Raw genomic sequence first — 26,674 nt, forward strand, 5'->3', positions numbered from 1 at the left:
GCTATCCTTAATTCCTGTGTTCAGATAAGGTATTTAAGACTCGGGGAGGTTCAATTATTTGTTTTAAATTTTATACACAATGGTGAATGACTTAGGTTTAATTAAGGAAATCCATATTCTTTGAACAAAAAACTTGTTCAGAAGAGTAGAGTTGGGCTTTCAGAAAATCTTTAAACGAAGAGAAAATATTGCTTGCGGTCTTCAAAGTCTTTAATCTATTTCCAGATATCAAAATGTTCTGTACATAAAAGCTTAAATGGCTGTATTTATAGTAAAAAACCATGCTTAATTCTTGTGGGGAAAAAGAAAACTTGCTTTAAAAATACAATTCTGAATTTCAAAAAATATTCCATATTCATAACAATATGAACATATTTTTCATAATAATATTCCATCCATATTTCCATAATATGTGAGAAATTAAACAAATTATTTTTCCAAAAGGGTTGACTTGTGGTCCTTTTGCATAGCAAATATAATATTGAATGTGATAATACTGAAAAACAATTTCCTAAGTAATAGTCAATTAACTAGTAATGTCCAAATATTTAAAGCTATAAATCAGACAATTAAACTATTAGGTATAACATATTCTAGCCTTCTATCTTGACAAATAGGACTTCATATAACAAATAAAACGTATGTGTGAAGTTGCATTATTAATATAACTTAAAATTGGCAAATATCAAAGATGACTGTTTTATTCTTGTGCTTGCTTAAATGTTCTGATGATGGGCTAGTAATATTTGGATGAGTGATCACATTAAAACATACACAATTTTAAGTTCTTATAAATGTAATACATAAGATTTATTTTTTTCTTTTAGCGAAATCATTAATTTATTTTTTTACTGTAATATTTTGAAATTATGTTAGTTTTACTCAAATTCTGAAATTTTCTTATGCAAGAATCTATTGGATTCAAGCTATCAGAGAGGAAAGATTTGACAAGCTAATTAATTTGCCCTTTCTCACATGTAAAATTTTGACCTTTTAAATCTCGCCCACACTCCTAGTCAAGATCTCTCTCTAACACATCAGAGCTGTCATCGGTGGCGTACTGGAACCAGCCTATAGGGGCTTGAGAAAATCCGTTCATGGCAACTTCGCCAATTCTGTGGTCTGTAACATCACTTTGGGAGTCTGAAACCTGCCATTGGTGGGAGTATTTATACCTTGGGAATCAGCGCATTATACAAAGCAGGTTTCCACTTTACCTTTGCACTGGTTGTTAAACATCTGAATAGTGCTGGTTATGGGTTGCTCTGAGCATTGGTTTGTGAGTGACAGAGGTGAGCATGTGCCCTTTAAGAACTTTATTTTAGGGGCGCCTGGGTGGCTCAGTGGATTAAAGCCTTTGCCTTCGGCTCAGGTCATGATCTTAGGGTCCTGGGTTCAAGCCCCGCATCAGGCTCTCTGCTTGTCAGGGAGCCTGCTTCCCCCTCTCTCTGCCTGCCTCTCTGCCTACTTGTGATCTGTCTCTGCCAAAGAAATAAATAAAGTCTTTTAAAAAAATTGTTTAAGAACTTTATTTTATGCTTGGGTTTGTGATATTCAGAGACCTCTGAAGCACTCTTGCCCCTCTTGCCTGGATTTAAGGGAAACTCTGATTTCATTAGGTTGTTCTTCTCTTTAAAGCTGTCATTTCCTGTAATTCTCTAAGCCAAAAAATAATTTCAGAGAGATTATGAGTTTTCCCCTCCAGAGAGATGATACATTTTACCCATATTCATCCAATTACAAAAAAAGTTATGTTGGGCACCACACTATGAAATAAATATCCTTTCTTAGTCTAAATTGATATAATGTTCTTAAATCTGTTTTTTCTTTTTCATGGTTACTCGAGAAATTTCACATTACTGAATATTGAGGCAATTAGAAAACAAAATAAATTGGATAAAAGTACCTAAGGAAGTATGTGTGTGTGTGTGTGTGTTACAAAAATGGTATTAATTTTTTAGCTCTTAGAAAGATGGATTTTAAACTTGAAAAGATTCTTGATTAGTAGAAAGAAAGATACTGATAAAAAGATAGAACATTATAGGAAAAATAGGACTGGTCAGATTAGCTTTGTTAAATTACACTTACGTAGTATGCTAAAAAATGAAAAAGTTCACCGTATAACTCTTGTTTTAGATAATATAAAAAAGACAAAGTAGCTTGGTTGCCAGGAATCCAGCATGGTAATTAAGGACTGATACATAAAGCAAAGAAGGAATCTGTGTAACTACCTAACACAAAACAGATCTTCCAATGTAGAATTATTTCCATCTTGTTCTTTATATGATAAGTATATGCTTAGACCAGAGCCCTGTCAACTCTTATAACATTCTCAACTATTCATACATTTCCCTCCAAGGCAAATAGATTAGTAATTCATACTTGGGCTTCATGAAAATACGATCATAAAAAATGTCCTGACATATGTTGACTATCAAAGCTAGGTACTGTATCTTTTCCTTCCAGAATGAATTCAGCTTAGTTGATTAAGTGTGCTAAATATACTGTAGAGTTTACATTATAAATTAATTTAATTCAAAATGCTTTTCTGTGCATATGTTTGTTTTTAAAAATAAGCTTGAATAAAATGATGTTCTGAGTTTAAACGTTGGATATGAAGGGAGTATGTATGTTCTCAGTTTTGAACTGGAGATTTGTTTTCACAGTTGAGCAGGAAGCTATTATCATTCTATAAGAAGCAGGGCAACTTAGAAGGAGTAGAGATGCTAGGAAATAGAACAGAATATGCATTTGTTCCTTAGTTTCCAGTGTAGGAGAATGAAAGAAGCTATATAGTTGTAAGTTTACAAAAGTTTATAATGCCTATTTACCCAATCTTACTTTGCAATGTCTATTTACTCAAATTTCTATCGTTTTGGTCATTTTTGTGATAAATTACTTGGTCTAGTGACTAGGGACTTCAGGAAGGACTTTCTCACGGGCTTCTTGACATCCAGTTCCAATCAGAGTTTCCCATATGGCATCCCTTCTGGTCATGACCACTGTTTACACTTGTCTACCTGCTTAGTCCTTTGTCCAGTGTCATGTGGCCTGTTTGTAGTGGCTGTTGTAAGGGTACTGTCCAGATCAGCTCTTCCTGACTGACACTTAATTCTCCCAGCTGTGGGGAACATGGGAGCCTGATGGCTGTCACCTAAGTCATTCTGTGGGAATGGCCCCAGGCCAATAAGAGGCACCTCATTGGAGGGCTCATGTCAACTCCTTGCATTCCTCCCACTGAAGGTCCAGTCTCTTTGACTCCATGGGACAACATTGAAGGGCCACAGCTCCAGAGCTCCATGTGGATTTGGTCCAGCCCTTGTTGAGATTCCATCACATTTCACTTCCCCTCTCTCTTTGATTTCATTTCTTTCAATGCTCTAGTACATGGCAATCCTAGGAAACGACCCAAACCTCTGAGTTTGGTCAGAACTTTTTGGTCAGAAGACCAAATCTCTGATTTGGTCTGATTCTCTTGATGTACATCAGGTGAAAATTTGATCTTACACGGTTTGATGTGTTTCTGCTCACTGGGGCTGACCTTACTGGTCTAGTCACCTGTATGGCTCCAGCGGGGCTCAATCCGTGAGCTCCTTACATCACAGCTTTTTGAAAAAAATATACACTCTTATATAATCACTGATCCCAAAGTGTGATTGTTATATTAGAGGGACTTTCACAGGCTGTGGCAAAGGTAGCTCTTCTTCAGTCTTTAGGTATGTATATTGAACTGTATTTACCCAACATTATGGTAAATTTCACTTTGGAGCTTTTGATTTTCTTTCTTACCAGCAAACCTTAGATCACACCATGAAAATCCACTGTGGGGAAGGTCTAGGGTAATATGGAACCACCAAAGAATAGGTGTTCCGGGTCTTAACTTTCTTCTGGAATATTCTTTGGGTGTTATTAAGATTTGTCTAATTCCCTTCCCCAGTTATGAAGTCTGTAAATTCAAAGGTATTAGAAGAGGTGGTCTCTACTAAGTCACAAATGATCCCAATACACTCTATTCAGATCATCATAATCAAGAGGGAACTTAAGAGTTGGGGAAGAAATAGAGAAAATCTGCTTGGAGGTGGGTTTTTGTTGATCCACATAAGCAAAGAACAAGCTTGCAGCATCCATCACAAAAAAATAAAAGAAAATAAATGAAAAATAGTATTTAAGCTCTCCTTTCTAATAACATTCATTGCTGTAGAGAGGAAAGGCTAAATAAAAGTAGTACTGATGATAATACTGATTATCATCAGTATTATACTAATGAGTACTGATTAAATTATTAATGATGGGTATTGCTCCGTTTATCCTCATTTATTCATTAGAGATTTTAAAGATCTGTCCTTAACAGCTTTAATGGGATGCTTATAAATTTTTCTTTTGCTAACAATACACATAATAAGACATATTCTTTTTTTCCCCCGAGTCTAGTTCTCTATATTAATGTTCAGTAGTTTTCAGATTTGTGATTCTGGAGTGTTTCGTATATCTCTCCCCATACCCCATCTTTCATTCCTTGTATCACTTCTAATCTCCCTGGGCTTTGCCTCGGTTAGCTTGCTTAAACAGCTGCCTCCTAATCCCATATAATCCATTGGACTTAAGTGCAAGTCTTTTTCTTATTTTGTCTTATATATCCTGAAGTTTTAATGTAAAATCTCTACTCCTCGTCAAACTTTGGTTCTCTCTTTTTGGAATTATAACCAGTAGAAGGAACTTGAAATTCTAGCAACTTGCCTATACTGGAACATACCTTCTTGTGAATGTAAAAAAAGAGTAAAGATATAAATGAATAAAATGAATATACACTGGTATTTCACAAAGAAGGAATTTTTAAACACATACATGTTCTTTCTCTGCTTCATGTGCATATTGTTAATTTTGTGTGAAATACTCTTTCCTATTCCATCCACCTGGCAAAATAAAAACCTGCTTATATTTGACTACTTTTTTGGAGCTTTCCTCACAGCCTGTATTTCCTTGGCTTTCTTTATGAACCATCTCAGCATTGTGTAGATGTTATTATGATCGCAGCTACCTCTTACATTACTTGTTTATTTTTACTTGTCTTTGGGATATTACTTGACTCTGGGATTCTTGAAATAAAAATCTATGTACTAGTCACCTGTGTATTTCCAGTGCGTAGCCCAGGGCAGAGTATAAATAAGAGTTCAGTGAATGGTGTTGAACACTTGAATAAAAGTCTGATTACAACGGTGAGAGTCTATTTCCTATTACTTTGCAATTTTTCAAGATGGGGTACATTCTCATGATAACAAACGGTACATAAATGAGAAGAAGTCATTCTGAGTTAGTTGATGATAAATATTTTTATTTTAAAAACACTAAGAATTATCCAGCTGATTGAAAAATAACAGTTGACTGTTATTAATAAACCAACATCTTTGTGCTGCGTTTGTTGTTGCAAAACCCTACCCACAAATCCATCTACAGAAAACATTAATTTTGGAAAGCCTATAAAAGAAAAATGGTAAATTACTGAAGGGATAAAATCTAAAAACCCATCCCCCATGTGGGAGATTTTTTTTCTTCCAACTTATCCAGATTTAGTTTTATTGTGAATTAATCATCTGGCAAGGTCGAGCATCAAAAGAATAGGAAAGGAAAGGAGCCTATTAAAACAAGCTCCCTGGCAAGTGGGTGGGACACTGAAGGTTGCTAGTTTCAGGATGAAACATTTCTGGAGCTCCTCTAGATATTTCCCAAGAATTTCCATTGCCCTCTCACAAGAGATAGTTGGTGTGTAATATAGGTCCAGAATACTGAAAGCCAGGAAGGCATCACAGCCATGGGCAGGCTGTAAAAGGAGTCTTGACCTATACTGCCAGGTAGTCCCTGTAAGAGAGTGCTGGGCCCTCATGCTCATCATAGCCAGCCAGCAGGAGATTTCCATGATATGGTGTCCGACTCTGAAGATAGCCAGTCACGTTTCAGCATGTGAAATTAAGTGCTGCTATGGGAGACCATTCTTAATGATTTTGCATCTTATAAAGTGGGTCATTTTGCTGAATATATTCTGCAAACTGTACTGTGTCCCCAGCCTCTCTAACACATGGGAATAAGATTTCATCACTCCTCTTAAGCATCTTGTCTTGATCGTTCTTCATCTGGACAACACTGCTAGTGGCCACTTAGTTGGAGGTGAGAAGGCCTTAGTCAGGGTCCTGGATGAGGTATGCCATAGTGGTGAGAGGCCAAGGGGACATTGTGTGGGACTGGCCAGCTTCTCAGCCTCACCAGTGAGACACAACAAGGGACACCTTCATGCTCAGGAATTCCCTAAGAGGAATAGTATTTATATTTTTACAGATGTTAATGCATTCCTGTACCTAGAAAATAGTGAATTTGTGCATATCATCGCTTTTGAATCCTCAGGCTTAACTATGTACCATGGTTTTCCTGCTCTTTCAAAGGGAGGATGGGTTGCAGCAGGGGAATTAGAAGCTAAGAAACTGAAAACACATGCTTGTCTTCCAATGAGATTCCAATCCCTTAAAAAATAAACCTGGGTTTCATCCTTATGATAATTCTCTACATGAGCCGTGGGCCACAAGGTGCAATCCTACATCCCTCTTTAGCTGTGATGAGACAGTGTCATGTGTTTCATGGCAAGATTCAGGAGCTCTTGCTTAGCTGTTAAATTTACTCTAACTGAATGATAGAATTTTATAACTGGAAAGAATGTTTATATCATTAAACTGACTTTCTTATTTGATAAGTGAATAACCAGAAATCTAAAATCATTTAATGACTTACACAGGATTATAGAAATGGAAGCAAGGTCAGTGCTCTTTCCACTATACCAAGTTGACTTTATCAGGTAAGTTTTATTTTCCTTTAAACATCAAGGAAGTCTATATTCTTCAAAAGCTAGTGTCTGAATTTATTAATTATTCCTATAATGATCAACATTTTACTTTCCCCCTATGTAGGCAGGACAATGCCACCTGAAGTTGTCTATACTCTAATCCTTAGAATCTGCAGTTGTCACCTTAGAAGGCCTAGGGGTCTTTGCAGATGGAATTAAAGTTATAGACTTTAAGATACAGAGCTTGTTGGGTGGATCCAGTGTTATCACATGGCCTTTAAAAATGTAGGAGGAGGGTAGAATAGTAAGAGAGATGAGATAGAAGAAAAGAGACATTTGAAACCCCAGAAGGGTACCATTGCTGGCTTTGAAGATGAAGGGAGAAAGCCATGAACTAAGGTATACAGATAGTCTCTAGAAGTTTGTGAAGGCAAGAAAACAGATTCTCCTGTAAGCCTCCAGAAAGAACACAGCCCTGCTAACATCTTCCAACCTTGTGAAACATGAAACAAAGGAATCAACCACACCCACAAACTTCTGGCCACCAACTTTGTGGCAATTTATTACAATAGTAATAGAAAAATAATACGTTCTTCCCCATTCCATTCATCTCCATTTCCACAATCTCCTTATAATCATAATTACCATTATCAATTGTCATCATTATCACTGTTGCCCCTTTTGTTGATTGCCCCTTAAATAGGAGGTTCTGAGCTTAGTGCTTCAAATTCATTGTCTCTGATCTTTACAACAATTCTAGCAGGTAGACATTATGAAATGAGGTGACTGAATCAAGCAATTTGTCCTAGACCACAAAGATAAGAAGTATAGGGTCCTAGAGAACCCGTTCTGGATGAGACATTATTTCAACTTCATAGTTGGGCAAAAGTGAAAATACTGTATTATATACTTCTGCTATAATTTCCTTATCAGGGAGAAAGACTAAAAAAAACCCTTTTAAAATGATAAAGTCATGCTGAGGCAAGTGATTGTCAGCAGGGTTTAACAGTAGAGTAAAATAAAGTATGTGTTTATAGACAAGAAACTTAAAACATATTTTAGCCATAGATATCTAAATGAACATAGTATTTTGAACAATTTTATGGCATTAGAGGATACAATGTAGTAAACATTCCATCTACAAGCCTAGAGATTATTAAGATTAACTTTTGTGATTTTGCAAGAATCTTTTGCTGCTTAGATGCAGAGATTTTCTAATCTCTTCATTAACTGATCTAGTATTAAGTTCAAATTAGCTAAGCACCGTTGTGTTTACATCATCTGAATTAATTGGCTGAAAATATGCATTCTGGTCTTAGAGTGTTGAAACAGTTAAGAATATGCAGGGACTAGATGCTTACCAAACACCATTTGCTGACGTTCTAAATCTTTAGATTGCAGGAAGGCCTGGAGGCTGCGTGAGTCTGGGTTACCACATTAGGGCACCCAGTGCGAGGGCCAGTTGGAACCCAAGATGTAGGCAGTTTTAGTGGAGTTTTGAAATGGGACCTGGTGAACATCCTAGAAATCAGGGTGAGTGTTAGAAGGAAAAAAAAAAAAGATAGAAAAAAGACTCATAGAAACACACACACACACACACACACACAGACTGGTAGAACAGATCTAGAAAAAAGACTTTTTACGAGAAGAATAAATGAAAGAAGATGGGATTGGGAGGGAGACAAACCATAAGTGACTCTTAATCTCACAAAACAAACTGAGGGTTGCTGGGGGGAGGGGGTTTGGGAGAAGGGGGTGGGATTATGGACATTGGGGAGGGTATGTGCTTTGGTGAGTGCTGTGAAGTGTGTAAACCTGGTGATTCACAGACCTGTACCCCTGGGGATAAAAATATATGTTTATAAAAAATAAAAAATTATTAAAAAAAAAAACAGAGATGTCAGGAAAGATACCTGTAACTTAAAAAAAAACATTTAAAAGAAGTTTAGTGTTTTAGGGTATAGAGGTTAAGATGAGTTAAGTTAAAACCAAAGAGATTTTAGGGTAGTTCTTTGGTGCCCCACCCCATTTTTAAAGCATTCAGTCCTTCATGCAAAATTATCAAGCCAACAGCTAACTTTTATTGAGCATTCACTACCAGAAAGTTTAATTGTCTGACCATTAGTTGATACCGTTAGTAAACAAAAGAGCTGGGATCTGGTTTTAATTCTTCCTGATATCCATTTGTTTTTAACTGCTACACCACAATTTTGAACACATGTAGAATGTATAGTTGTGTCTGGTCAGGATGATTAAAGACTTTCATTTATGTCCTGAAATCCTGAGTCTAGGCCCATGAAGTACTGAAGAAGAAAGAGAGCTTAGGGTCATGTTCCTACTACCCTGGACGAAGATAAATAAGGCTCATAGTAAGACTCCTTCTCTCAGATTTCTCTTGGAAATCCAGACATCATGTTTTTCAATGTCTGCATAAAATGGAGAGAAAAGAAGGATAGAGGAGACAGAGAGTTGCCACAAATATCCATTCTTTCATTTGTCTTTAGCAATAGAACATCCAATGTTAATCTGAATGTCAATGTTCATAGCATTTTAGCTTTTGTAGCTCTTTCTGCTGCTAGGTTTATGTGATTTATGTGATTATACTTGAGACAATGAAATAAAGAGGGCAGTTGTGTGGAACTTCTAAGAAAGCTCTTAGTAGGTGCTAGAACTTTGGAAGGAATACCATGTTGGTCCTTTTGCCATTACTTTTTCCTGCTGCCTGGAACAGGCCTGATAACTGGAGCTCCAGCAGCCATTTTGTACCATGAGGTGACCTTGAGGATGAGAGTCAGAATTCAGATTCTGGAGCAAAAGTCTAGGGGACTCCTAGGTTACATCAGTACTGAGCTTTCTACCCTGGACTTGAGAGAAATTGATTTGATGATCATTGGGAGTGTTATTTTGGGTTTCCTAAAAAAGTCAAGATAATATCACAACTGAAGACAATAGCTGCATGAATGAGAGTCTTCATAAAAGCAGACAGAATTGGGCATGTAAGAGGTTTATGGTGGCAAAAGTCAAGGTCTGTGGAGAGAAAAAAACAAAGGGGGTGGGAAAGGAAGCCCTGGAAGGAGAGTCCCCTCTGCAGGGTAGTTCTACAAATGTTTTGACCAGACCAAAACTGTCCATCTAGGAAGCCCTGCTTCCCTCAAGTAGGGGCCTTCCCAAGTATCCCTCCCAGGCACGGGCCTGCGGTGGATCCCAGTATTTGGCTTGGAGCTGTGAGTGCAGTGGTGGGTTCAGAACACAGAAATTAGTCATTTGCGTCACACTTTCTAAAGAAGAACTGGTTGTGGTGCATTTTCATAGCCACCAGAATGGTTCAGTTCTGATGATGTCTGTTTATGTGTAGACTCCTCTTACTCAAAAAATATTCTTAGAGATGGGAGTGGTGACAAACTGCCCCAAAATATTTTAATTGGGACAACCCAGAAACTGTGTCTTGGTGCTTCTTGTTACAAGTGTTCGTCAACGGTTGGGGTACCTGTTGTAGGCTGAATCCATTTTGGAGTAAGAAAGCATTCTTCTGTGGTTTGTCCCAGTTTGGAAAGTAAATGGAAGCCCTTAACATAGATTCAGCCACAGCCAGTCCAAGGCTGGATGGTGGAGAATGCTGGTCTCACTCCTGCTACATCGAAGTCTGCCCAAGGCTACAATTCAGAGCTACCATTAAAAGCAACACATTGCCAAAAACGTCAGATCCATGAATGCACTACAAAGACTATAAATGGAAAATGTGCTTTTCCTATTGACTTGCTTGTATAAATAGCTTAGAGATGTTTTCCAAGTGCAAATCCCTAACACTTTAAAATTTTTACTTCACCCAGTGGAAAGAAAATACTCATTAATAGAACCACAAACCTCAACTTTTTGGCAGGAATTTTCAGCTCATTACATGGTAATTAATACTAATCTATATGCTAAAAGAGTAAAAAAAAAATAACCTTTTTCCTTTGTTCCAATTTTTATACTGCTGTTCTGCCAGACAGCCAATAAACCTAAAACAGAATCCTTTGTGTTTTTTATGAGGCTATAATGCAAATGAAAAATTTCATGCTTGTGTTAAAGAGATCTATACATTTTTAAGGTCTTGATAAAAATTTGTTATTTTTAAAAAAGATTTTATTTATTCATTTGAGAGAGAGAAAAAGTACGAGTCGGGGAAGGGATGTAGAGAGAGGGACAAGCTGACTCCCTGCTGAGCATGAAGATCTTGACCTGAGCTGAAGTCAGACACTTAACCAACTGAGCCACCCAGGTGCCCGTTATTATGTTTTAAATTACTAATGTCTCTACAATACATTGCAACAACTCTAGACCCAGCAACTAATAAAAATAATGCAAATAGTAGCAGGAATCCAAAGTCTCTTTAAATGCTCTTTTTAGATATGGCTTTATCTGGATTAGATTAATTAATCATGTGATTGCACTAACGGATTATATTTCATATGCTATCTTGTATCAGATATATCAGGCCTATTATGGAATTTAAAAGCATGGTCTCTGATGATTATTCTAAACTAAGCCACACAGAATGAATAGGAGAAAAAAATAGGAGAACATTTCAAAAATGTGAAATACAGCATGTTTTTGTTGCATTTCCAAATTATATATATATATATATATATATATATATATATTTAAACTATAATAGCTTGGAAGAGAGGAGAGAAAGATTTATATTCTATTTTTCTTGAGATCTCAGGAAATAATGCTGATGATGACTACGGTGATGAATAAGAATAAGAAAATGATTAAGGAAGTAAACAAAATATAATGATAGGAGGAGGACTGGTTGGGGAGGAAATAAGCTTTAAACATTACTATAAATGAGGTACTAGACACTGCATTTATTGTGAAGTTAAATTATGTAGATTTGAAATGATATGACATGCATATTAAATTTTCATTTTATGCAAATTGAAATGGTATAAATCTTCCCAAATTAAAAATTACTCAAAATATTGTATATCTACAAAGGTTAAGGGGTTGATAAAATGTGTTTTTGCTACTGACATGCTGTCTGGAAACAAAAACATATGCCATCCTTTGTTAAGATTAAGTTTGTTCCTACGACAAATTTGAGTTATGCCAAGTCTTCAGGAATATGTCTCTTTCAGGCATTGTGACTGCTATCCATTGTGTTTGGAGGATGTCTATTTGAAACAGAGTTATGCCCAGTGAGGGTTTCTCAGCCCAGTGAGGGAGATGGAGAAGTACATAAATGATCTGATAAGGTAAAATATGAAATGACTGAGGCACACGCAGACTGTTTCCAAAGTACAGAGAAAGGATACCTGACCTAGCTTTAAAGGCAGGTAATCATCCTAAAGCAACTGAAACCTGAGTTGACTCATACAGGAGTGGAATTTAGCTTGAAAAATTGTTGACTAGGGGGCATCTGGGTGGCTCAGTGGGCTAAAGCCTCTGTTTTCGGCTCAGGTCATGATTTCAGGGCTCTCTGCTCAGCAGGGAGCCTGCTTCCTGCCTCTCTGTCTACTTGTGATCTCTGTCTGTCAAATAAATAAATAAAATCTTAAAAAAAATATTGTTGACTAGATCTTGAGTCTTGTGGAAGGAATAACAGATTTGGACAGAGGAAACAGGATATGCAAAGTCATAGAGACACAGAAGCATTTTGGTTGGTTTGGAATGCAATGAGTAACAAGGCTAAAGAGGTAATTGGCAGCCATATTATTCAGGGTTATGCTAAGGAATGTGAATAAAGTAGAAATATTAATACTTACTTCACAGACTTTAAGTAGCAGAATGACAGAGCCAATTTTTTTTTATAAAAATTATTTCAAAGGCAATATGGAAGATGATTGCAAAGATGTAGAGAAGAGGTAATATAAAATATGATGACGTGAAAAACTGAGGCAGTAGAAGTGGGGAAGAAAAAAGGATTATACTGGGAGATCTTTACACAAAAAAATGAGTAAGTTTTGGTAATAGATTAACTTGGAGTGGGGGAAGGGAGTACTGGGAACGATGATGAATGTATGGATACACAGAGGTAGAATAAGAACTTAGATACCAATTGTATATGTGTGCTGAAGAGAGGAATTTACTATAATCAGTAAGTTTTTGCCTAGAATAGTGTGCAGTAAAGGATTAATTCAGCAGATCTGACTTGCCCAAACCCAGCATATTTCAAAGAAAAGTTCAGCTCTTGTCCATCTTCTGAAAGATAACCTCTAAGGCTCTTTCCCATTAAGAGTGTCTTTGTTTAGCTGAGGCCTTGGGTTATGCTAGACTGTTTATGCTAACAATGTGATTTATAGTGGGGGTCTATGGACACGCAGTATCAGCACCAAGAATAAGACAAGAGTGCCCACTCTCATCACTACTATTCAACACAGAACTAGAAGTCCTAACTAGAGCAATCAGGCAAGAAAAAGAAACAAAACCTATCAGAATTGAAGAGTAAGAGGTAAAACTGTCCGAAATTTGCAGATGACATCATTTCATATATAGAAAACCCTACACTCAAAAAACTGTAAGATTTAATGAATGAATTCACTAAAGTTGCAGGATACAAAATTAATCTACAATAATCAGTAGCATTGCTATACCCTAAAAATGGATTTTCAGAAAAAGAAATAAATTGACTCAATTTACAATAGCATCAAAACCAAGAAAATACTTAGGAATAAATTAAATAAGAAAGTGAAAGATCTCTACTCTGAAAACTATGAGACATTGATGAAAGAAATTGAAGAAATTTTCCATTTCTAAGTGATTGGAACGGTATCCTTTGTTCATGGATTAGAATAATTAATATTGTTAAAGTGTCATTAATACCAAAGCCATTATAGATTTGATGCAATTCCTATCAAGGTTCCAATGACATCTTTTATAGTGGTAGAACAAACACTCCTAAAATTTACATAAAACTGTGTGATTCCAATTAGAAATGCTAAGATAGAAGAACATAAGAGGAAGACCTCATGCTTTCTGATTTAAGCTATACTCTGAAGTTATAGTCATCAGGGGCATGTGGGTGACTCAGTGGGTTAAAGCCTCTGCCTTTGGCTCAGGTCATGATCCCAGGGTCCTGGGATCGAGCCCCACACTGGGCTCTCTTCTCAGCAGGGAGCATGCTTCCCCCCACCCCACCCGCCTGCCTCTCTTCCTACTTGTGATCTCTGTCAAATAAATAAAATCTAATATATATATATATATAAAGTTATAGTCATCAAAATAGTATGTTATTGACATTAACAACAACAACATAGAGACCAATGAAACAGAATTAAAATACCAGAAATAAAACCAAGTATGTACAGTCAACTAATATTTGATAAGGGATCCAAGAATACTCAGTAGATAAAAGACAATTTCTTCCATAAATGTTGCTGGGATAATTGGATATTAACATGTAAAGGAAGGAAAGTAGTTCCATATCTTATAGCATTCAGAAAAGCTAACTCAAAATGTATTAAATAGTTAAATTAAGACCTGAAACCATGAAACTCCAAAAAGAAAACAGAAACAGAGCGTGATGATTTTTTTGGATATGACATCTAAAGAACAAATAACAAAAGAAAAAATAAACAAGTGGGACACATCAAACCCAAAAGGTTCTGCACAGCAAAGAAAAAAAATAAATAAATAAATAAAAAAATTAACAAAGTGAAAAGAAAATCTATGGAAAAAATATTTACAAACAATAATTTAATAAGAGCTTGTTAACATCTAAAATGTATAAAGAACTCCTATACCTCAAAAATAAACACTCCCCAAAACCCAAATAACTCAATTAAAAAATGGGAAAAGGACCTGAATAGACATTTCTCCAAAGAAGACAGATGAAAGGCCAAAAAGTACATGAAAAGATGCACAGCATTACTAGTTATTAGGGAAATGCAAATTGAAACCACAATAAGATATCACATTATAGCTGTTATACTGACCAACAAAAAATACAGCTGTGGATGTGGAGATGAGGGAACCCTTGCGCGCTGTTGGTGGGATTGTATAGTAAACTTGTACAGCCAATGTGGAAAGCAGTATTGAGGGTTCCCAAGTCAACTTAGAAATAGAACTATCAGGGGCTCCTGGGTGGCTCAGTGGGTTAAAGCCTCTGCCTTTGGCTCAGGTCATGATCCCAGGGTCCTGGAATACAGCCCCGCATCATGCTCTTTGCTCAGCAGGAAGCCTGCTTCCCCTACCCCCTGCCTGCCTCTCTGCTTACTTGTGATCTCTGTCTGTCAAATGAATAAATAAAATCTTAAAAAAAAAATAGAACTATCATACGATCCAGCAATTTCATTTCTGAGAATATAACCAAAGGAAACAAAAACACTACCTCAAAAAATTATCTGCACCATGTTCATAGCAGCATTATTTACAAGAGCCAGGACATGGAACAACCTAAGTGTCCGTCGATGAACACGTAGGTAAAAAGATGAGGTGTAAAAATACAATGAAATGGTACCCAACAATAAAATGAGGAAATCGTACCATTTGTGACAACATGGATGGACCTTGAAAACATTACACTAAGTGAAATAAGTCAGACAGAGAAAAAAAAATACTGTATAATTTCACTTACATGAGATATGTGGAATCTGAAAAAAACAAAACAGAGTCAGAAAAAGAGGTCAGACGCGTGGTTACCAGAGGCAGAGGCTGGGGGAAAGGGGGTGGGAGGAAGGTGGTCAAAAGTTGGAAACTTCCAATTAGGAGATAAATAGGCACTAGGGATACAATGTAGGACATGACAACTACAGCTAATACTGCTGTAGGATTTATAGAAAAGTTGTTTAGAGAGTAAATCCTAGGGGCATCTCCATGGAATCAATCAGTTACGGGTCCAACTCTTGGTTTCAGTTCAGGTCATTATCTCAGGGTTGTGATCTGGGGTGGGGGTGGTTATGAAATCGAGCCCTGCACCAAGCTTTGCACTCAGGGGGAAATCTGCAGAAGGTTCTCCCTCTCCCTCTCCCTCACACACTCCTCCTACTCTCTCTCTCTCTCTCTCTCTCAAATAATAAATTAAAAAAAAAAAAAAAGACTAAATCCTAAGAGTTCTCATCACAAGGAAATGTGTTCCTTTTTTCCTTTTCATTGTATCTATATGAGGAGGTGGATGTTAGCTGAATCTATTGTGGTAATCACTTAAAACATATGCAAATTAAACCATCAGGTTGTATGCCTTAAGCCTAAATAGTGATATATGTCAATTATTTCTCAGTAAAATTGGAAAACAAAAACATGGGATGGAGGAGACAGGATTAAGTCAGAGCTCAGAATTTGGGAACCATGACTATAGAGATGTTATTTAAATCCATGGGTAAGAATAAATTACTCTGGGAATGAGAAAAGAGCTAAAGAGAGAATTTTGGGAAACCCTGATCTTTAAAGATTTTATTTATTTAACAAAGGAGATCAGAAGTAGGCAGAGAGAGAGGGAAGCAGGCTCCCCGCCAAACAGAGAGCCCAATGCAGGGCTTGATCCCAGGACCCTGGGATCATGACCTGAGCTGAAGGCAAAGGCTTTAATACACTGAGCCACCCAGGTGCCCCGGAAACCCTGATCTTTAATGGAAAGAGAAGACACCATCTTAGGGGCACCTGGGTGGCTCAGTGGGTTAAGCCTCTGCCCTTGGCTCAGGTCATGATCTCAGGGTCTTGGGATCGAGCCCCACATCGGGCTCTCTGTTCAGCAGGGAGCCTGCTACCCCCTCTCTCCCGGTCTGCCTCTCTGCTTACTTGTGATCTCTCTCTCCCTCTGTCAAATAAATAAATAAAATCTTAAAAGAAAAAAACAACAAAAGGAGACACCATCTTAGAATTGAGAAGGAATTAAGAACTTGGCGGTATCTCAAAAACCAAGAGGAAGGAATCCTCCAAACAGGACCTATTGTCTAACAATATAAAAAATCACAAAAGGAACGAATAATACCAGGAATGAAGAGCATTACCTGGGTTTTAGAATGATGGCGTTGATACAACAATGCCCACTTGATAAATGAACAGAGGCTCCAAATTTTATGATAACTTGGCAAGTGCAGAGAGTGGAAGAGGGTAGATTTAAATTTAGGATGGGTGATTGCCCATGCTGTTCCCAATAACTTCCGCTACTGTCCAGTCCCATGACAAGACCCAGACCTCTCTGCAGGCCAGATCTGAGTCCCACTTACTCTTCCAGGTGTCACTTCAGTCCTCCTTCCTGGATGAAGCCTTCTCTACCCCCTTTCTGTAGCACACACACTACTGCACATCGACTTTGTAAAGAGGGTTGAGAGCTCTGTGAGTGGGATTTTTAAGTTCTCGAAGGCAGACAATTATATTTTAAAGTGTAGCTGTAACAGGCTGTGAGTTGTGACAAAATTTCAAACTCCCTATTCTCACGATATTGCTTTAGATAGAAAAAAAAGGAAATCCATCCCAGGGGATTTATGTTTTAAGGACTATAGAGAAGCAAAGTATATATATAGTAAATAGAGTAAAGGAAAAAGGGATTTTTGTTACAGATCCAATCCATGGATTATAACTTTTTTTTTTTTACATTTTTTTACATTTTTACATGTTTAAAAAACATTTTCATGAGTGGGAATGATAGAGTTGGACAGCACAAGGGGTAAGAAGTGAACAAAGAGTTAAAAGCTCACCTCTTGGGGTGCCTCGGTGGCTCAGTGGGTTAAGCCTCCTCCTTTGGCTCAGGTCATGATCTAAGGGTCCTGGGATTGAGCCCCGTATCGGGCTCTCTGCTCAGTAGGGAGCCTGCTTCCTCCTCTCTCTCTGCCTGCCTTTCTGCCTACGTGTGCTCTCTCTCTCTGTCAAAAAAAAAAAAAAAAAAAAAAGCTCACCTCTTTCCTCTGGAGGAGGTGGTCAGTGGTGGGGGAGGGGAAGGGGTTTACAGGAAGTTAATGTGAGGAAGGTTCGCTGAATGGTCAAGGTGGGACATTGGAAAAACAAGGAGATTAAAATAATAAAAGATGGTGGTGAAGTTATAAATGTTGCCTACGAGATAAGTAGGGCCATTGATTCCTGGGAAATAAAAAGTTATTTTTTCCAGTTAATTTTGTTTATTGCTAGGACTCTTGAGTGTTTGCAGACTGAGTTGGTTGAAGCTCCTCACACTAGTAATGAAGTCACTTGCTCAGAAGAGGTTCCTAGGATTCAAGATAATCCCTGTTGTTGCTGATCTGTTCTTTCTCATTTCTCGCAGGCTGAGTTTTGAGGTTCTGAATGCACCCAGAGAAAATGAGGAAGGAGGACTTTTAGTCTTGGTATGTTACCTGCAGATTAAATGTGTTTTGTAGATTAATGACCATCTTTACTGAGTCCCTATATTACCAGTGCCTACAATGGGGTGTTGTTTGTAGATTGAAACATGATCATTCCCTTAAACATTTCTTTCCAAAATGTGCTGGGAAGACTAGGAATCAATTCCTAAAGCCAGTGACCCGGTTTCGGAAAAATCACTATTTATATAGATGCAAATATGAGAAATTGATACTCACACATACTGATCCATTCAAGGTGTATTCTCTCCTCAAGATAGTTATAATGACTTGGGTAAAAATGAAGAAATTTGAATGCACTAAAGTTTCAGAAATCCTCTGCAATTTCTTATGCAAATACTTCAGCAACTTTTAACTGAGTCTCCAGTAATTTCCTGGAAGTGGGAGTTCTTATCTCTGAAACCATTTATTGGTAAGAAATGTTACCATTACTAATTATTCTGTGATTTTAGGAGATGGATTAGGTTGAAGTTTCTCAGAAGATATTAAAATCATTAACTTACAAGGAAATTCTTTGGTAAACTTTCAATGAGGAGTAAAACTGATGTAATCAATATCAGTTTCAAAGTGTGCAAAGAATTTCTAGAGAAAATTTCTTTTGAAGTTTGTTCCTAAAGATGAAGCGGAATATGATATAATTGTATGGACAAGTGAAAATTCAAATGTAACGGTTTTTCTCCAAGATGTTATTGCTTAGTGAAATTGGCAGGCGATAAAAACCCTTCTGAGTAAAAATGTTTGAACATATTATAAACTCTTAGAATTATTTATTCTAACCATCTTACCTTACAGATTAGGAACCTGAGGCCCCCAAAGCCAAGAACATTATCCTGGGTCATGCAGCCAAGTGCCTAGAAAACTAGGGACCTCGACTCCCAAACTAGAGGTCTTGTAGTTAATTAATTTAAACCTCTATGTTCCTCAGGAGACTGGGAATTTTTCCCAGCTTGAAAGTCACCATTTCCCCATCATCTTAGAGAAGCTCTTTTACTGAAATTGGCAAAATCATTTAGCTACTTGGACTGCCTGGGAAACGCAGTGTGAATTTTGATCTTTAAACATTTACTTGGTTTCCCTGGGAAAGGGGAAAAAAATGATTTAGCCTTATGTGTTAGTCCTCTGAAATTGTGGGTATGAATTTAACTCCATAAAATGGAGTAAAAGATATGTCATCTTATCTTTCAATAAAATGAAATTTTATTTGTTTCAAGCCCCCTTCTCTTGGCCTGGCAAGAAATTGTATTTCAGTCATTATTGGAATATTCTTCCCCATTGGTGAGAGTTGAGTGAAGGTTTGAAGCATCCAAAGAAAGGCAGAACATTCACGAAAGTTCCCTTGATTCCAACATTTCACCCCTTTCTTGGTCCTTGAGAAGCGGTATACCAGAGTTGTTTAGAGAGCAAATATTCTAGAGCCAGGATGCTAGACTTTGAATTTCAGCTCACATCTGTTTTTTTCTTTAAGGTTTACTTATTTATTTATTTGAGAGAGAGCATGCACATGCATGGGGTGGGGGTGCAGGGGCAGAGGGAGGGGGAGAGAGAAACTCTAAGCAGACTTCATGCTGACCTGGAAGCCCAATGTGGGGCTTGGTCTCATGACCGTGAGGTCACGACCTGTGCTGAAACAAAGAGTCAGATGCCTAACCGTCGCACCACCCAGGCACTCCTCAGCTCACATCTTAATAGAAGTTTTCATGGGTTGAATGATGGCTTTCAAAATGGTATGTCAATATCCTAATACCCCAACCCTGTGAATGTCACGTTATTTAGAAAAAAGTCTTTGAAGATGTCATTAAATTAAATATCTTGAGATGAGATCCCCATGGAACTCCTGGAGCCACCGGAAACTGCAAGGGGCAAGGCAGAATTCTTCCACAGAGACTTTGGAGGGAGCATAGCCCTCTGACACCTTGATTTCATACTTCCAGAAGCTGTGCTGTGACAGAATTAATTTATGTTGTTTTAGGCCTCCAAATCTGTGGTAATTCGTTACAGCAGCCACAGAAAACTAACACAAGGAGGTAACCATGGGCAAGTCAAGCACCTTCCCTGTCAATTTCTTTATGTTTATTATGAGATATAATATTAGTACTTACCCTGTATTTTGTTATGAGAATAAATAAGTCAGTCCACTGCTTAGAATAATTCCCCAGAATAATAAGAGCCCTTTAACCATTCAGTCTTGTGTTAGTCTGTGCTGATAATGATAAACTCATTTTCCAAGGCCATATGGACTGTTGAGGACCTGTTTGTCTGCTTCTCCTGTGCAAAACTTGAGGAAGAGGTGGTTTATGGGCTGCAGGGCTCTATCACCCTGAACACCCCCCCCCCCACACACACACCAGGTGCTCCCTACAGCCTTCCCCATTTGAATAGGTAGGATCCTCCCTGGTGATCTGAGAGAACAAGTAGTAGGTTGAGAGCTACAAAACTGACATCATTGTTCCCTTATATGCTGTAAAAGCAAAATGCTTATCTTTCTTTCCTGGGGCAAAAACGTTAACATCCATCAGTGTTTTCTTACCAGCTGATCATAGTATACATTTTTAAATAACAAAGTACCAGGGGCACCTGGGGTGCTCAGTCCCTTGAGCATCTGACTTTTTTTTTTTTTTTTTGATTTTGGCTTAGGTTATGGTCTCAGGGTCTTGGGATTGAACCTTTGTCCAGCTTTGTGCTGAGAGCAGAATCTGCTGGAGATTCTTTCTCTGCCTCTGCTTCTCTCTCCTCCCCCTGCATCAATCAATCAATCAATCAATCTTAAAACAAAACAAAACAAAGTAGCCAGTTTCCTTTAAAACTTGGTAATATTTTTGCTTCTGATGAAAAAGGATGGTTTCTTTCTAATTTGTCTTGCTGTTGCGGATGGCTTATTTAAATTCTGACTTGACTGAGGTCAGTGGCTGTATCATGCATCTTTGTGCACCTTGTTCTGTGCCTTGTACATGGTGGGTACAATCAATATGCAATATATGATTGGTTATGGAGCTATTAAATTGTAAGAGCTGAAAGGCATAAAAATTTCCAGAACTCCCCAAAAGAGACGGACTTCATTCCCTGGAACCCAAAACAGAAAGTACCTTTACCACTAAACACACACACACACACACACACACACACACGAAGTTTTAAAAACCTTCTCTTTTGACCACTTAAGTCGTCACCAATCCTGAAAGACATTGATTTTACTTATTTAAATCTTCCCTCTGTTTGCAGTATTCCTTTCCTCCTTGGCCAGGTAGAAAACCCTCTTTCATAGGACTTTCATGTCCCAAATCCAAGGTCACTTCCTCAATAAGTCTTCTTGCATATTTCTTCTATTGATTCTTGTCCCCGCCATTATTAAGGTGCTTGTCATATGGCACTTTAATCCCTTGCACTTCCATCTCCCAGGTTGCATTCTTCTAGAGGGTGCTAGGCCGTTTTCATGTCTGTCCTACTAGGATAGACCATAGTGCTTGGGTGTAGACTTGCTCGGTGTTTATTGATTGACAATTTGACTACATCAATGAATGCATAGACATGCAGTGTTCAAATGGGGTTTGCCAGGCCTGCTAATTGATTAACAGCCCTATGGCACATTGATCAGAGTTAGGGAGAGGTCTTCATTTCTGTGATTGTCTTAGTTTGGTCAACTTCTCTTACTTCAGGGACATTGTTCTGCTTTGTTAGCACTGTTTGAATTACCGATTGCTCATCTTCTCCTTGAACCTTTTCAATTGTGTAATGTGGTAGGATCATCTGATTCTGCTTATTCACTTTACCGACTGTTCAAGCACCTTCAACTGATTCTTTATTCTTCTAGAATACTGTCCAAATTCTTCTCATTGTACTGAATACAAGAATAGAAGCAGGAGAAATTTTAAGGAGCCAAGGAAAGATAATAGTACTTTGGAATAGGCAGTGCCAGTGGAAAGGAAGACAAGTAAAACTCTTTGTTAAATATTGTAGAGGTAGGTCTGGGAGATCTTACCGAAGGATTAGGTATGAAAGAAAGAAAATAATTATGGGAAATTCCTAGGTTTTGGTCTGGGCAGCTGGGAGGAGGGTGATACTATTTAATGAGCTGGAGCAACAAAAAGAGTTTTTAACAATTATTTTAATGTGTGCATGTGTGTGTGTGTGTGTGCACATGCTTGTGTGCATGTGTGTGTTATGAGGTTGGAAATCAAAAGTTCTGTTCTGGACAAGTTAGCTTTGAAATGAATAATAAATTAGACATGAGAGATGTTAGGTTGGCAAGGGAAGACACCAGAGGTGAAATACTGAGTTTGGGATTCACTAGCACATACATGATCTTCAGTCTGGGTGTGTATCAGATCACCTGGGGAAGAAACGTGGACAGTGAGGAGGCAATCCATGGGCCAAGCTCTGGGTAAGTTCCAACGCCAGTGACACTTATTGTCAGTTGTTTCTAATACATTTCTTTTGTATTAGTAATCACTTCCAAAAACCTGAAACTTCCATTTTATAAGATTCCCAGGCTCAGAGAGTTCAAAAGAATTATACATTCCATATAATTTAGTACTGCTTATTTTGCCAAAAAAAATTTCCGTTAAGATGTGCGGTTATTCCTTGCCATTGCTTTATGAGAGGCCTTAACTTCTTAAGAGACCTGTAATTTTCCTTTTAATTTCTGATGTGAAGAGTCTGTCAATAGATCTTAATCTGTTAATTACTGAAGCTTTATACTGGTTTCAACTTGCTAGGAAAAAAACATTTAAATTTGATGCCATTACTGGAAATGTGTTATATGTCTTTTTACACTTCCCTGTTCTCGAAGTGTTTATAAACACAGTAACCAAAGTTTCTTACTCAGAGACTAGAACAAATTTAATAAAATAAGGCACGATTTGGATTTTCAACCCACTTTCAACATCCCCTTAAGAGCTGGCATTGTAGGGCATGGTAAACCCCAACCTTCTCAACCCCATGCTGACTTCTTGTTGAAACATGAGAGATGGAGTTTATAAACAATTGGCCAAATACTATAATGCTCTTATACACATTTATTTGACAGAGACCCTCCAGGGAACGAACACACACACACACACACACAAAACACAACACTTGCACAAATGGTTAAGTGCTCTCTGTTTCCCATGCTGGTTTTCTCCCACTACCATGTAATAAGTCCATTTACAGGACATCTATATAAAAGAATATAAACTGACTCAGTCAATATCCTTGACAGCTAAGCCTACTTCAGAAATTCATCATACTCTCACTGACACCAGCAGTGTGTAGTAGGAGAAAAAAGGACTGCATCTATGTCTAACTTCTACTCCCAGCTAACAGGGAAAGTTCTGAATGCTTAGCCATGCCTTCTTCTTCCCAGGAATAAAGACCTTGCTGGGGTTTTGCCAGTACTGTTCACTCCCACTATAAATCTTCTAATGCCACCATAATGCTTTATTTTTTGGGTTTCCTCCTGCTCTTCTCCTCACTGTGATTTAGCAGAAAAATCCACACGCTGCCAAATGATCCCATACAATTACAGGATTTATGGGGTGCTAAAACAGCCCTTGGGCAAGGCCATCAAAGGAAAGGACCTATTCATTTATTCTGTAGTTTGTGGGTCTACAAAAGGAAATGGTCAAAATGGCAACTGTTTATGACTAAATCTAAAGAACTTAAGCAGTTACCCAGGACAGTCTGCTGAGTAGGAGGAAACCCAGGACTACACACTAGTGTGAGGTGTGGTTTACGGTTTTTCTCTCAGTGGATGGACTTTCTAAGACATTTGGCCCATTCAAGCCAGGGCACCCTTGTTCTGTAGATGAAGAGCTATTCTTTCATCCTGTCTCAAATTCTCTACTGGGGAGAAGATGTGAATGAAATGCAGATGTTTAGAAATATAAAATCTCCTTGCCATGACTACTCAGACTGGGAAGAAAGCCAATGCCATCACTAATTCTGTTTTCTATTTGTTTTGTTTACTGAAAGGTTTTAGAGATAAGAATGCAAACAATTATTAAAGACTTTTGATAAATGTTAGTTTTTTTTTGAGCTAAAGTTCCTTTTTAAATAGAATGGAAAATTCTACTATCCTTAACCAAATCTAGAGTCATCTAATTATGTAGATCAGAATCCACGGTGATTAGAAATTGTCCCATTTAAAAAACATTTTCCCATTGAAATGTGAATACTCTGAATAATTTGGCCTGGCTTCCATAGTGGTGAGGAAGTGAAGCTTGTCATTTTCCCATTTTCCCTGATTCATCACAATCATGAAGAATTGCATCATGAAAACCAAACATTTTACCAATTACACCCAAGAGTATGCTCTAGTCTTTTTTTTTCTTTTTAAAGATTTATTCATTTATTTATTTGACAGACAGAGATCACAAGTAGGCAGAGAGACAGGCAGAGAGAGAGAGGAGGAAACAGGCTCCCCGCTGAGTAGAGAACCCAATGTGAGGCTTGATCCCAGGACCCTGGGATCATGACCTGAGCCGAAGGCAGAGGCTTTAACCCACTGAGCCACCCAGGCACCCTGAGTATGCTCTAGTCTTGTGTAGATTGGCATGGTTCACTGATCTGTGAGTGCATGAACCAGGTCTGCTGGCTAGTTTTTTCCTCACCTTCATGACCCTATAACTGACTATAATGCCTTGGTTATGTAGAATTTTAAAGGCAACTGATGGTTTCTGCAAGATTGGTGAGAACATGTCACATGCCAATATTTATAATGGCTGCAGAGTAGGTGGCATTATTCTAGCCTACTCTGCTCCACGCTGCCTTACTGTTTTAAGCTCCACTCTGCTCACTCTGTTTTAAGTTGAAAGTCACCATAAAAGAGTTGACACCCACATACACCCAGCCTTCCACCATTAAGGCCTGGGATGAGGACACTCTGAATGGGGTCTCTGGCAACACCATAAGCCCAAGAAAGATATGAGTAACATTGATGGAGTAATATTGGAAGAGCCAACCAGGAGTAACCCAGTCCTGACTGTCTTTTTCAGGGGACATTCTTCAAACCAGTTCAAAAAGAGCTCTGCCTAGCTTTTTCATCAAAAATCTGTATAGAAGGTTGTTTAAAGTCTTCAACTGTGGAAGTCTTCCAATGTCTCCAATGAGTAGAATGCTAAACTCTAACTTTTTAATGTCCCATCAGAAGGAAATACCATGTCTGAGAGGCATTCATGTATGTCTGACTGTGACCTTGTGCATTTCTTCCCAGCCTTTGTGGCTCATGATGGAAGGTGGGTGGATTGAAATGCAGAAAAGTGCAGGTGCTAGCTTTGTTCATTCCCAGGATCATTAGTGTCTGCAAAGCCTGTGAGACTGCACGAAGGGGATTGCTTTTCATGCAATTTCTATTATTTTTTTAAAAATGTCCTTTTCCTTGCCAGTTCTCAAGCCTAAAATTGAGAGGCCTTTCCAAGGACTTTAGGTGCTTATTATTAAAGTAGCTGAAACATGTGCTTTTGTTTCTTAGTTAGGCAGAGCAGACAAAAAGAAAAAAAAAATGACATTAATTCCAACTCTTCGTGAGCAGTACTTAAATCAAGAAGTTGAAAAAGCTACTTGAGCATGCAGTGATAACAATAGCTCTTAATTATTAAACACTACAGTGTGCTTTTCCCTTCAGCCGCGGTCAAGAATTAAGTGTTGTTTACTCCATTTTATGGACAAGAACATTGAGGCTCAGAGAGGTCAAGTAAACCAACCAGAGTTCCATGGTTAGTAAACAGCTGAGCCTGCATTGGACACCAGAGCTTGAGCTCTCTTAGGACCTCACGCCTCTAAGGCCTCCCATCTGACCCTAAATCAAATTGAAATTGAAAATTGAGCTACCAAAACAATCAATGTATCTAGATAAATACAAGCAGACAAATGGGATTTTCAAATTACAAAACTCTTTGGCCAGGTTTTTGTTTGTTTAATTATCTCTATGATTGTCTTAATTTATACTCAGTTCTGCTTGTGTAAAATTTAGGCACTGAGAAAGCATTATCTGCTCTTCTTAGGGAAGTGTGGTTAGCTCTGATTTCACAATTTAAGCAACTCATTGGTATTGGTTAGGGTCTTCTGTGTCTCCATTTGTATTGTCTGTTGGACATTATCAGGTAACTAATGTTGCAATCCAAAAGCTTTTTATCAATATACCAGTATATTAGAGTGTATATATTTATGTACTTTATCCCTTTATCTCTTTCTTTTCTCCCTTCCTCCTTCCTTCCTTCCACTCTTTCTTTCTCTTTTTTCTCTTTCTTTCTTCCTTTGCCTCTTTCTTCCTTCCTTCCTTCCCTCCTTCCCACATTCCCTCCCTCCCTTCTTTCTTATAATGGCTCTTGAAACTTCCTGCTAACATCAGTATTTTTCCAGCTTCCTTTTGGGTTCCTTGGAGAATGCACAAGTTGGCCATGATCTCAGCTGCTCCCCTCCAAAGATGGTAAAGAGTTTCAGATGAAAGCAGTTCAGACTGTACCTCTCTGCCAAAGAAAATAAATCCAGTATCTCTCTTATGGGGTTGTTTTGCCAAGCTCCATAAAGAAGACTGCATTAAGATGGTGTCTTTTACATTAAGTTTTCAAATATCACCAGAATTAGAGCAATGATAAACTTTCCCATTGTT

At 37.9% G+C, this 26,674-nt stretch overlaps 1 pseudogene; it reads right to left on the reverse strand.

The window, feature by feature from the left end:
• Positions 1-5,587: 5,587 nt before the first annotated feature.
• Positions 5,588-6,218, reverse strand: LOC101684711 (annotated as a pseudogene).
• Positions 6,219-26,674: the final 20,456 nt, after the last annotated feature.

The sequence above is a fragment of the Mustela putorius genome, unplaced genomic scaffold (genome assembly GCF_011764305.1).
Source record: "Mustela putorius furo isolate JIRA1106 unplaced genomic scaffold, ASM1176430v1.1 tig00003846_pilon_pilon_pilon, whole genome shotgun sequence".
In the NCBI taxonomy this organism is placed as follows: Eukaryota; Metazoa; Chordata; class Mammalia; order Carnivora; family Mustelidae; genus Mustela; species Mustela putorius.